At 47.7% G+C, this 11,366-nt stretch overlaps 1 protein-coding gene across 1 annotated transcript in view; it reads left to right on the top strand.

Moving 5' to 3' along the window:
* Positions 1-11,366, top strand: part of ZSWIM2 (zinc finger, SWIM-type containing 2) — a 189,222-nt gene that overhangs the window by 27,584 nt on the left and 150,272 nt on the right.

Raw genomic sequence — 11,366 nt, 5'->3', positions numbered from 1 at the left:
AGGGGCTGCACCTAGGGATTGGGCCTGCCCTCTGCCACCCGGGAGCAGGCCTAAGCCAGCAGGGCGTTATCTCCCGAGGGGTCCCAGACTTCGAGAGGGCACAGGCCTGTCTGAGGGACCCCTCCTTCCCCCCAGTGCACAAATTTTTGTGCACCGGGCCTCTAGTGTATAATAAACAGCTATTTATTAAAGTCTCACTAATGCCATGAAGTCCCTTTAATCTATTCTCATAACAACCTGTAAGAAAACTAGCACATTCTGTCGATTTCACAGCATAAATACTGGGGCAGGGGGGCTCGGCCAGTGTCAGAAGCTGCCCGCGAACAAAGGCTGACCTGGGCCTGAACCCACGCACTTCGTCTCCGGAGGCCACGTCTTACTCACTGGGTTGCATCATTTGTTTCGTTTCGTTGTTTCTTCTACTGTTCTGTGCACGTGAAGTGGCTCAGATGTTTAAAGCAATTTCAAAAACAGAAAAATAAGAATGTACGTGTTCGATAAGCTAAAAAATTCCACTTTTTAATATTTACATAGCAGCTTTGGCAGCTTGTGTCATGGTCTGTGGACGCGCAGAAGACCTTTGCAGTGACTCCCGTTCTCGGGAACCAGCTCGGTCCTGCTCCGCAGAAGCATGTGGCTAACAGCAGGAAGAAAGGGGCTTGGGCATGTTTATAAGAAATGTCTGAATTCTGATGATTCAACATGTCGGCGCAGCTGTCCTTCCGACCCAGGCCTGAGGGTTTTTTGTTCATGCTCCCTCCTCTCTGGTTCCGGGGTGCGTCACCTGAGAACCACCACTGCCAAGTCACCACAGCTGGGCATCTCTTTCCAGAACAATGGTTTGAGATTTTCTCCAACGTCAGTATAGGAGGGAGGAGTATGAGACGTAGATGTCCGAGATCCAGGAGGAATCACAGATTGCATATTCTGAAACAGTCCAAGGATGCCTACCTAGAAAATTGTTCAAATAGATGTTTTTTTCACACGTAGTACATGGTTGATTGAAGTGCTTAAAGCAAGTTATGAAGTCAGTGGTGGACCCTCCCTGCTCTCTTCATAGTGACATAAATTGGTGAAAGACACAAGCTTAGAAACCAAAATTGATTTGCTTCCGATGGCTTCTTGCTGGTTTCCTTTTTCTTCTGTATTTATCTGTGATGGGAGGAATGGCACTTTTCTCTGAGAATGAGGCCCCACAACTGAAGGAAAAGAAAATAGAAGATGATGGAAAGGGTTGGTTATAATGAAAATTAATCAGGACCCAGGCAATGAGAACTCAAAGAAAAAAGACTCCGCAGGAGGTCATGTTACTCCTCATTGGACTTCCCACCAAGTCCCTGGGTGTGGGAACTCCCTACGGAGTTCACCTGAAGCTGAGAGCGCCCACGACGTCTTCCATCAGGGAGACGTCACCCACTGTAGTTCAAATCCACAAATCATGGCTTGTGGACTTACTAGTAGGTAAGAGGCAAAATCCAAGAAGCTTGCACAGTTTGTTTGTTTTTTCATGTTCTCTGTGTCTCCTGTTCGTTACTCTTTCCAAATACCTCTGACCCTCAGCTGCGGTCTACAGCTGAGTAAAGCAATAAGGGGCCCGAATGGCATGGTCCCTGGGCTCTGAGCACATTGGTTTTTGTTGGTAAAATGCAACTGGAGTCTAGATCACATGTTGCTAAATGATCTTTGGTGCATTCTGAATTTATGCAGCGTGGGCCTATATTTTTTTTTTTAGCATGGCTATCCTTGAAATCTTGGAAATGTGGGAAAAGGGACTGAGTGGATCAAGTGTGGCTGTGCTGAAAGGCGACACCCGTTCCAGTGAATGTGACCCATGTCGCAAATGCTGCAGAGGGAATGCAGACCACCCAGACCTCTAAGGGGACATCGTCCTGAAATGCACAAAGTAAGACCACATGGAGGAGGAGAACAAGAGGCATTAGTGACTTTGGAAATTTATCCAAAGGAAGGTTTCATTTTGAGAACTTTAATATTTTTGTGTTTCAGGGGATTTTTTTTTCCCACTTTTCCTATTGAGTTTGGAGTGGTAAGAAGAGGTGATTACAGGCTTTGGGGTTGGGGTATATAATGATCTATTTCTACACGTGCTTAGAGGTGGGGTTCATTGGCACTAGTTTAACTAAAAATAAAGTAATAATTTGTTTCGCACTCACTATTATTCTAAGGAGAAGATGACATCAATTGGCATTTTCTGTTGATGAGTGGTGGTGAGCATCTTCGCACATGTCTATTGGCCGAATGTCTGTCTTCTTTGGAGATGGATTTTTTATGTCCTGTGCCCATTTTTAAGTTGGGTTGTGCACTTTTTGTCATGGGGTTTCGTATCCACTTTGAATAGCAAACCCTCCGGAACTTATCTGGGTGAATGTTCTCTCCCATTCACCAGGCGCCGTTTTGTTTTGCTGAAGTTTCCTTCCTGCTGTCAGAAGCTCTTTAATCGGATGTAGTGTCTTTTGTTTCTTTTTGCTTTTGTATCCCTGGCTCGAGGGAGCTCATCGCTAATTATCAGGGAAATGCAAATCAAAACCATAGTGAGATACCACCTCGTACCAGTCAGAATGGCTATTATCAAAAAAGTCAACAAACAACATGGAGAAAATGAAACCCTTGTGGACTGTGGGTGGGACTGCAAACTGGTGCAGACCCTAGGGAAAAACATTATGGAGATTCCCTCAAAAAATTAAAAAATATATGTATGCAATATAACCGATATTTTATTTTCTTTGGTATTTATCCAAAGAAAATGAAAACACTAATCTGAAAAGATATATGCACCCCAAGTTCATTGCAGAATTACTTACGATAGCTAAAACATGCAACCGAGGTACCCACTGATAAATGAGTGGGTAAAGAAGATGCGTTATATTTACACAATGGACTGTTACTCAGCCATAAAAAGAATGAAATCTTGCCATTTGCTACAACATGGGTAGATTTAGAGGGTATTGTGCTAAGTGAAATAAGTTAGGCAGAGAAAACAAATACCATATGGTTTCACTTACAGGTAGAATCTAAAAAAAAAAAAAAAAGACAAAACAAACATAATAAAACAAAAACAGATTTATAGATACAGACAAAAAGTATGGTTACCAGAAGGGAGGGGATGGGGAAATAGGTGAAAAGGGGCAGGGAAATATAGTCAATAATATTATGATAACTTTACATTGTGACATATGATTAGAACTATTGGGATGATCACATTATAAGATATGAAAATATCAAATCACGATATTGTATACCTGAAACTAATAGAATCAGTATAAGATTGATACCAACTCTACTTAAACAAATGTTTTTTAATGATACCAAGAGAGAGGCAACTGGCAAAGCAGGATTCATGCATGTCAGGGATCTAGTCATTAACTACCATCAAGCCACACCCTTATATCAAACAGCTAACAGTGACAGCTGCTGCTAAGTCTTCAGAGGATGGCCTAGCTGGTGTGGCCCAGTGGTTGAGCATCGACCTATACACCAGGAGGCCACAGGCCCGGGTTGCGGGCTCCATCCCCAGTGTGGGATGTGCAGGAGGCAGCCAATCCATGATTCTCATCATTGGTGCTCCTGTCTCTCTCTCCCCCTCTTCTTCCTCTCTGAAATCAGTAAAAATATATTTTTTAAAAATTATTAAGTCAGAGGATGGAAACTGAAGGTAAAGCATGTGACCCTGCAGGCACAGGTTCCAGTAGCGCAGGGGTGGTAAAAGCCAAAGAGAAGATGTGTGTGAGTGGCGAGGAAGTAGAAACAAGTGACTGCAGACTCGTAAGAGGCTGAGTTAAGAGTAAACGTGCACATGGGAGAGTTTACGTGGGATGAGAACCCTCACAAAACATTTTTAGCTGGAGAGTGAGAATTCAAGACGCCAATAAGAGGGACCCTGGTCCCAGGAATTCAGAAGAAAGTTGGATTGAAGATGTTCTTCAAAAGATAAATCAACATCAGAAGATAATTCTTTGAGATGAAGAGAAGAAAACAGGCACAGGGCGTGTTTAAGGAACTAACAGGCAGCTCCTTCCACAGGGAAATCTGTGCCTAATGACAAGAGCTCTAACTTACACGCCCAAGTAATAGAAATCAAATCTCATGTTATCATCACGTTTATTCTGTCCTTATTAAAGGACGTGCTGGAATAGAAGGTTTGGATCATCTCTCCTGATTGGATACGTTTTCAAGAAGCACAGCCTGGACTCGTTACCACAAACCCTGCTCGGACACTGTTTCTACCCCAGGAAAGTCGAAGGGAAAAGGCATCAGGGGCAGGGTTTTCACATATTCTCCGGGTTAAACAAGTCCCAGCACCCCTTGCTGTCCTAGAAGCAAATTGGTTAAAGATGTTCATAAAGTGAACGGAGCTTCCCTTCTTATAAACAAACAGCATTGCATGATTCTCAACAACCATGATTTTCACATTTTCTACGCTTTGAAACAGCTTGGTCAACATTTGTTTTCTCCACACATCATGCATAAGCAACATGGTCTCGTTAATGGTTTACAAAAAGCGATGCATTTACAATAACTCGGGCATTTATGGAATAAGAATTTATTTACTTCTGCATATTATTACTAAGTACAAAGTCCTCTCACAACTCAAACTTCGTTTCATGGCAGTGTAGGCACCATTAGTATCAGTCTGCATATAACAAAACTGGAACTTAAAGGTTAAAAGTGACTTGTGCTGCCCTAGCCGGTTTGGCTCAATGGATAAAGTGCTAGCCTGCGGATTGAAGGGCTCTGGGTTCAATTCTGGTCAAGGGCTCATACCTTGGTTGCAGGCTCGATCCCTGGTCCTAGTCAGGGTGCAACCAATCGATTTGTCTCTCTCAGATGATGTTTCTCTCTGTGTCTCTTCCCCTCCCTTCCACTCTCTCTAAAAATCAATGGGGAAATATCCTCAGGTGGGGATTAACAACAAACATGTGACATGGCATGATCATGCATCTAATACAGTATCAGACTGGATACTTGAGCCTGATGTTCAATATTCATTCTATTCCACATGACAAAGAAAAATAGTTGACCCCTTAATTTTAACCTCTGATCCAATTTCCATGGTGATAAGAAAACTAAATAGGGATGCCTCTTCATCCAACTGAGAACATTAAAAATTGTGTTTGCGCCCAGCCAGTGTGGCCCAATGGTTGAGGAGATCATGGTTTGATTCCTGGTCAGGACACACGCCCGAGTTGCAGGCTCAATTCCCAGTGGGAGGCATGCAGGAGGCAGCCGATCAATGATTCTCTCTCATCATTGATGTTTCTATCTCCCTCTCCTTTCCTCTCTAAAATCAATATATATATTTAAATGTTGTGTTTGCTCTTGGAGAACTCAGAAGTGTTTGTTTAAGACTTGAGGGACAGGCCCTGCTAGTCTCCCGTTTGTAAAATCTTATATGACATTGTTCTGTCTCACATCACTTTACATTTTAGCTGTCATTATTTACTTGATTTTAAATTATAAATTGAAATGCCATGTAACTAAACATGCTACCTTTCACACATGTTTTTCTTTTTGAGGTTAGAAAACTGTTCTTTATCTTTGGGTAAATTTCATACATAACTGTCATGACTTTATCTTGAAAGAAACAAAATTTATTATGCCCAGTATTCATTTTATGTGGAATTTATAGCTTTTATTTTGGGGTACAGAATTCATACATAAATATTTCTCCTATAGGCATGTGAAAAGGACACTAAAAAATGCTCATAAAATATTAGGAAAGATGACAAATGTGTTGTAATTTTAGGTTCTGCGATGACACCCTGCGAAAGCGGGTGTCCCCTGCTGCCCTTCCCCCCAGTTCTCACGGGGAGAAAGTGATATTTTAGCATTCATGACCCAACACACTCTGCTTAACTGGGAACCGGTGATGAGGAAATGGGCTCTTGTAGAGAAGGGCTCCATTCCACAGCCCAGAACATGGAAATCGATATTTGCATGACACTAACTTTGTACATGTGAGGCCAGAAATACTCCATGTAGGAAGGACGGTGCTTCCTGGGAATAACGCTATTTCCCGTGGAGGCCTGGAGAGTGCACCATCACAGGATATGCCTCCCTTTGAAAATTATGACAGCTTCTCTAGAAAGGAATACCCCCGGAATGGTATGACTGTTCCTAATTGCTGCAAGTGGCGGTGACAACACGGAATTTTCTGAAGAACAGCGCGACCCTGGGCTGAGCCCCAGAGGGGCCCGTGCAGACACCTGGCCGCTCAGGAGGGGGTGCACCCGAGTCCTTCCCCCAGAAACGCACTTGGCCTTCATCCTCACCACTCACACCAGACGCAAGCTTTCAGGTCCCTGCTTTTTACAGTTGCACATTCCCCTCTCTAGGGTCGTGAAGACGTGTTACCGCTGGATTCTGGGGAGTCATCTTGGTAAGAGGTGTCCCAGGCAGCCTTCCTGGGGCGCGGCCAGTGCCTGGGTGCGTGTGGCTGTGCCCAGTGGGAACTCAAGGGACAGCTTCTGCAACCCCGTCACCTAGCTGTGTGACAGGCACCGCTCACTGCCCGCAGGGCACAGTGTAGGGCGGGACTGCTCCTTGTAGGAAAATGAGCAGCTGCTCTCCTCCCCCTGGCTCTTTGCCACCCTGCTTGCTTTTGGGGGGGGGCGGGGGCAGGAGAGGAGGAGTAGAGACTGGCCTTGCAAATACACGTGCATCAGAGTCCGCATCTGTGGCCTCTGCCTCTGGGCCGCTCCCTGGGACGTGTCCTCAGGGAATATGAAGGGACGTGGACGTGGCCGTGGCCGTATAGACACAGGCCTCGCTTCGGCCTTGCTCGTCGGAGGAGAGGCAGGGCTGCTCCGTGAGGACCCGCGCCTGCAGGACGTGGCCTGGTGCCCTCTGCCAGCAGTCACCCGGTGGTCAAGCAGGCAGGCCCGCGACTGGGGAGGAACTGACATGTCCTCAGCGTTTTCAAATGAAACTTGAACACTGACATTGTTTTCATGTTCGTTTATGTTTTCCCAAGACTCCAACTCCAGTCTGGCCGGTTTCCAGTAGAATTTTCGTGGGGTTGGCCTTCGAGTCTCGGAAAGACTCAATGAAAACAGTGTCAGTGTTCAGGTTTCCTTCTGCACGTCACAGAGCGACGCTCCCCTTTTCACACGCCGCGGGCTCCTGTCTGGCATTGAACTTAAGGTCTCCGAGTCTTTCGCACTTTACTGAGAGCTGTGCCCCCCCACCCCCGCCATAACTTTTTAAAGTTGTAGAATAACGGCGATTTTCAACTTTTTCATCTCGTGGCACACATAAGCCAATTACTAACATCATGCAGCACACCAAAAACTAGATTACACTTTGCTGATCTAACAAAAAAGAAGGTATAATTTTTATTTTATATTTTAAGATTTTTTTATTGGTTATTTTAGAGAGCTAGGAAGGGAGAGGGAGAGATAGAAACATCAGTGATGAGAAACATTGATGGGCTGCCTCTGGCACACCCCACACTGGGGATCGAGCCCACAACCCAGGCCTGTGCCCCGACCGGGAATCTAACTGTGACCTCCTGGTTCATAGGTCGACACTCAATCACTGAGCCACGCCACGCAGGCAAAAAACAGGTGTAATTTTGATTCCTTCACACCAGATGGCCATTGTAGTGCAGGCTGTTGTCATTTTTGTAATCTGACCATCTAAGGGGAAAGAGGTCAGAGCCCCTGACTAAAGAGTCAGCATTGCCTGTTCTAAAAATCCCTGTGGCCCGCGGGGTGAAAATCGCTGGCAGAACTTGAACCAGTAACTTACTGAATCGTGCACCAAAAACGTGGCAAAAATCTTGTCTCTTAAATTCTTGCCAATGTTATCAGAAATGCCATCACCGAATCTGCAGGAAGGAGAGTGACAACAGATAAAGGCCTACTGAGTAACCCCACCCCTGCCACTCACACCCCCTCTCTCTCTAGAAATAGGGTCACACTTTTTCTCCGCCTCCCACACCCCCAGCCCCCTCGCCGCCGCTCCAGGGAAAGAAGAAGAATGCGGCCACTGGAGACAGGGGCCCGAGCCCTGCTCTATCGCCAGGAAACAAATGTGAGGGAAGATAAGCGAGTTCAATGAGAAAGACACAGAAGGCGCCGCAGGAAGAAGTCTGAGCAGCAGAATGGCCCACGGAAAACGGGCACTTTATGGGAGGAAGCCAGCCCGGCCCTCAAGGCAACGAGCAACAATAGAGGCCCCTGGGTTTCTGGACTTGGAGGGGACGCCACCGCATAGAATAAACCTTAGAAGCCTTCACTCTGAGCGGGTCCCCTCCCGCTCTCACTTCTCCCGGCGCCTCCGATGGCATCGCAGCCTCTGCACCTGCCTCTCATTAGAAAGTGCTGCCCACACCCTCGTCTGTATTTAATATATTGTTACTGCTTTCAGAGAAGGCGGGAGAGGGAGAGAGAGAAAGAGAGAAACATCCATGATGAGAGAGAATCATGGACCGGCTGCCTCCTGCACGCCCCCCACTGGGGATGAGCCCACAACCCGGGCGTGTGCCCTGACCGGGGCGTGAACTGTGGCTCCTGGTTCCTAGGTCAATGCCCAGCCACTGAGCCATGCTGGCCGGGCCCACCCTTGTCTTAAGTGACCCAGAGAACACAGCTTTCCTTGCAGCTCCCCAGCCTGCACCCAGAAGGAGGATAGTCACCTGGTGCCAGTGCCTGGACACAGGGCGGGGCCTGTTGCCTCAGCTACACACACCTGCTTGCCAGTCCCTGTTCAGTCACTGGGCCCCGGGCTGGGCTGCAGGGTTTATTTCAGAGAGAGAGAAAGGGAAGGGAGAGGGAGAGAGAAACATCCATGATGAGAGGGAATCATGGATCAGCTGCCTCCTGCACGTCCCCCACGGGGGATCAAGTCCACAACCCGGGCCTGTGCCCCATCCCTCATCGCCTTCTTCCCCCCCCTTCTTCCTCGCCCCCCCAACCCCCCCGCCATCTGAGCTGAAACACCATTCGCTCCTCTGTCCGCAGGGACCTGCTCTCCTAAGTCTCTGCTTGGTCTCCTCCATTGTTCCCAGCCCAGAATTTCACCCGCTTTCGTCCCGGGAGAGCACAGTGGCTCCTCTCGAGGGAGTCACCCCGACTCCACCCTGGTGGCTCTGCCGGCCCAGCCCGATGCCAGCCCTGGGGGTGGGGCGCCGCTGGGCCAGGAGGGGAGGCACACTGACCACACTGACCACACTGCAGGGCACGGCACCCAGGCCAGGCCGGTGGGCCTGACACAGTGACACTCTGTCCTCAGATCTCTCCCCTCAGATCCCATGTTTCTCCAGTGACCTTGGCGTAGATGCTGCTACACAGCGAAGTAAATACAAGTGCCCCAGGCTGTCTGTGTGCGTGGGAGAACCCGGGAACAGAGGCGTCTTACACTGACTCCAAACCCCACGTGAGTGTCCGCTCGGGGCGTCCTGCTCCAGGCGCAGAGTGAGACGCCATGGAGACGCAGGATCGCCAGGTTGATCTGCTGTCCCTGCCCGGTGATGCTTCCCTTTCCCATGAGAACTGTCCCTCCTGGTGGAGCCCCACACCCCTTGCTCGGACCAGCTGCCAGGCACACGCACGAGGGACCCACGTCATGCCTGTGCAAGGCGAGGAGAGAGACAATGCCTGGACCTTCCAGACGCAAACAGACAGCGCCTTCTCCAGCCTCGGCCTCCGTGGATCCTCGAGAGGCCTGCGTCCAGTCGTAGCCGATGGTTGTGTGTCTCCGCGTGGACACTGAGCCCGGAGACGCTGGGCCAGACGCCCCCCGCCACCCCACCCACCACCACACATCCCCGTGTCTGCGAGCAATGTCTCCTGAGTGCAGTCTTCGCCACCTGCCTCAGGTAATGGAGCTGCTCTCCCCACCCCACCCCCGCACCCCGCTCCCCTCCCAGCCTCCTGGCCCTGACCCCTGGGAAAGCTCTGCTGTGTCTCGGCAAAATCCTTCCCCACCTTTCACATGCTTGAGAAGCAGCTTGGAGCGAAGCTGCCTCCTAAATACATTTCCTACCAAAGTACCTTCTTAATGTGATTCAGAAACGCATCAAACGCACAGAATGGACAGCGACCCACTGGCAGGACCAGATAAATGTTCCATGACATGTCCAGCGCGTTTGCCAGTATGAAAACCACACAAGATCTGTCTACGTGTGGTATGCACTTAATTTAATCCCCGACTTGTAATTACTCCTAATCTTATTTGAGAGAGAAGATGTACGGGTACAGGAGTCATCGTATTGTGCAAGATGGATAAAACGGTGCTAATCTGGATACAATTAGGGAATAAATTACATAATGAGCACACAAATACTGTTGAATTACATTAACCTTGAATCATCAGTGAGTACTCCATACATAGAAACTGATCTGAACTCCAAACAGCTGAACGGTTTTGTGGAGAAAAAGGAAAAGTCACGGTTGCCCGCCAGGTCTGTTGACCCATGAACCAGGAGGTCACGGTTCCATTCGCTGTCAGGGCACGTGCCCCTGTTGTGGGCTCAATCCCCAGTAGGGGGCGTGCAGGAGGCAGCTGATCCATGATTCTCTCTCATCATTGATGTTTCTATCCCTCTCTCCCTCTCCCTGAAATCAATAAAAACATATTTTAAAAGAAGAAGAAGAAGAAAAAGGCAAGGCTAAGATGAAGAAGACAATGAAAAGGAGAAGGCTTTCCAAAAAAGCTTGCAAAAAGCGGATAAAAGAAATCGCTAGATTTCTTAAAGTGGAAAGATCAATAACCTACACAAGGAATATGTGGATCATTCACGTTGGAAGGAAACTAACCGAAAGTATTAGGAGCCTCCATAGCTTCACATAAAGAAAGTCTATGTGACTAAAGCTGAAATGACAAATAACAGCTTTTTAACCACTACCCATAATTACTTCTGCTATTTAAAACTTTTATTTAAAAAATCATCTGTTTTTAAAAACAGGATAATACTGTTTAAATTTAATACTTTCTCCAAGTTATTGGACTAGAGCTTTCATTTTTCTAATCCTGTAACCACACAGGATTGAAATTTCATAACATAAAGCGAGTCGCTACGGCTCTGGTTGGTGGCGCAGCGGGTGGGAGCGCCATCCCACGCACCAAAGTGTGGTGGGTTCAATTTCCGGTCGGGCACATTCCCAGGTTGTGGGTTCAAACCCCAGTCAGGGTGCACACAGGAGGTAACCGATCTATGTTTTGCTCTCATCTCTCTCTCTCTCTCTCTCTCTCGCTCTCTCTCTTCCTCTTCTCTCTCTCTCTCTAAAATCCTATATAATAAAAGGGTAATATGCCAATTGACCCTGACAGCAGAACCACTGGGAATGACTAGTCACTATGACACACACTGACCACCAGGGGGCAGATGCTCAATGCAGGAGTTGTCC

Source organism: Myotis davidii, unplaced genomic scaffold, assembly GCF_000327345.1.
Source record: "Myotis davidii unplaced genomic scaffold, ASM32734v1 scaffold221, whole genome shotgun sequence".
Taxonomy (NCBI): Eukaryota; Metazoa; Chordata; class Mammalia; order Chiroptera; family Vespertilionidae; genus Myotis; species Myotis davidii.
Note: the sequence above shows the minus strand (reverse complement) of the source record. Positions and strands in the feature narration are given on the sequence as shown.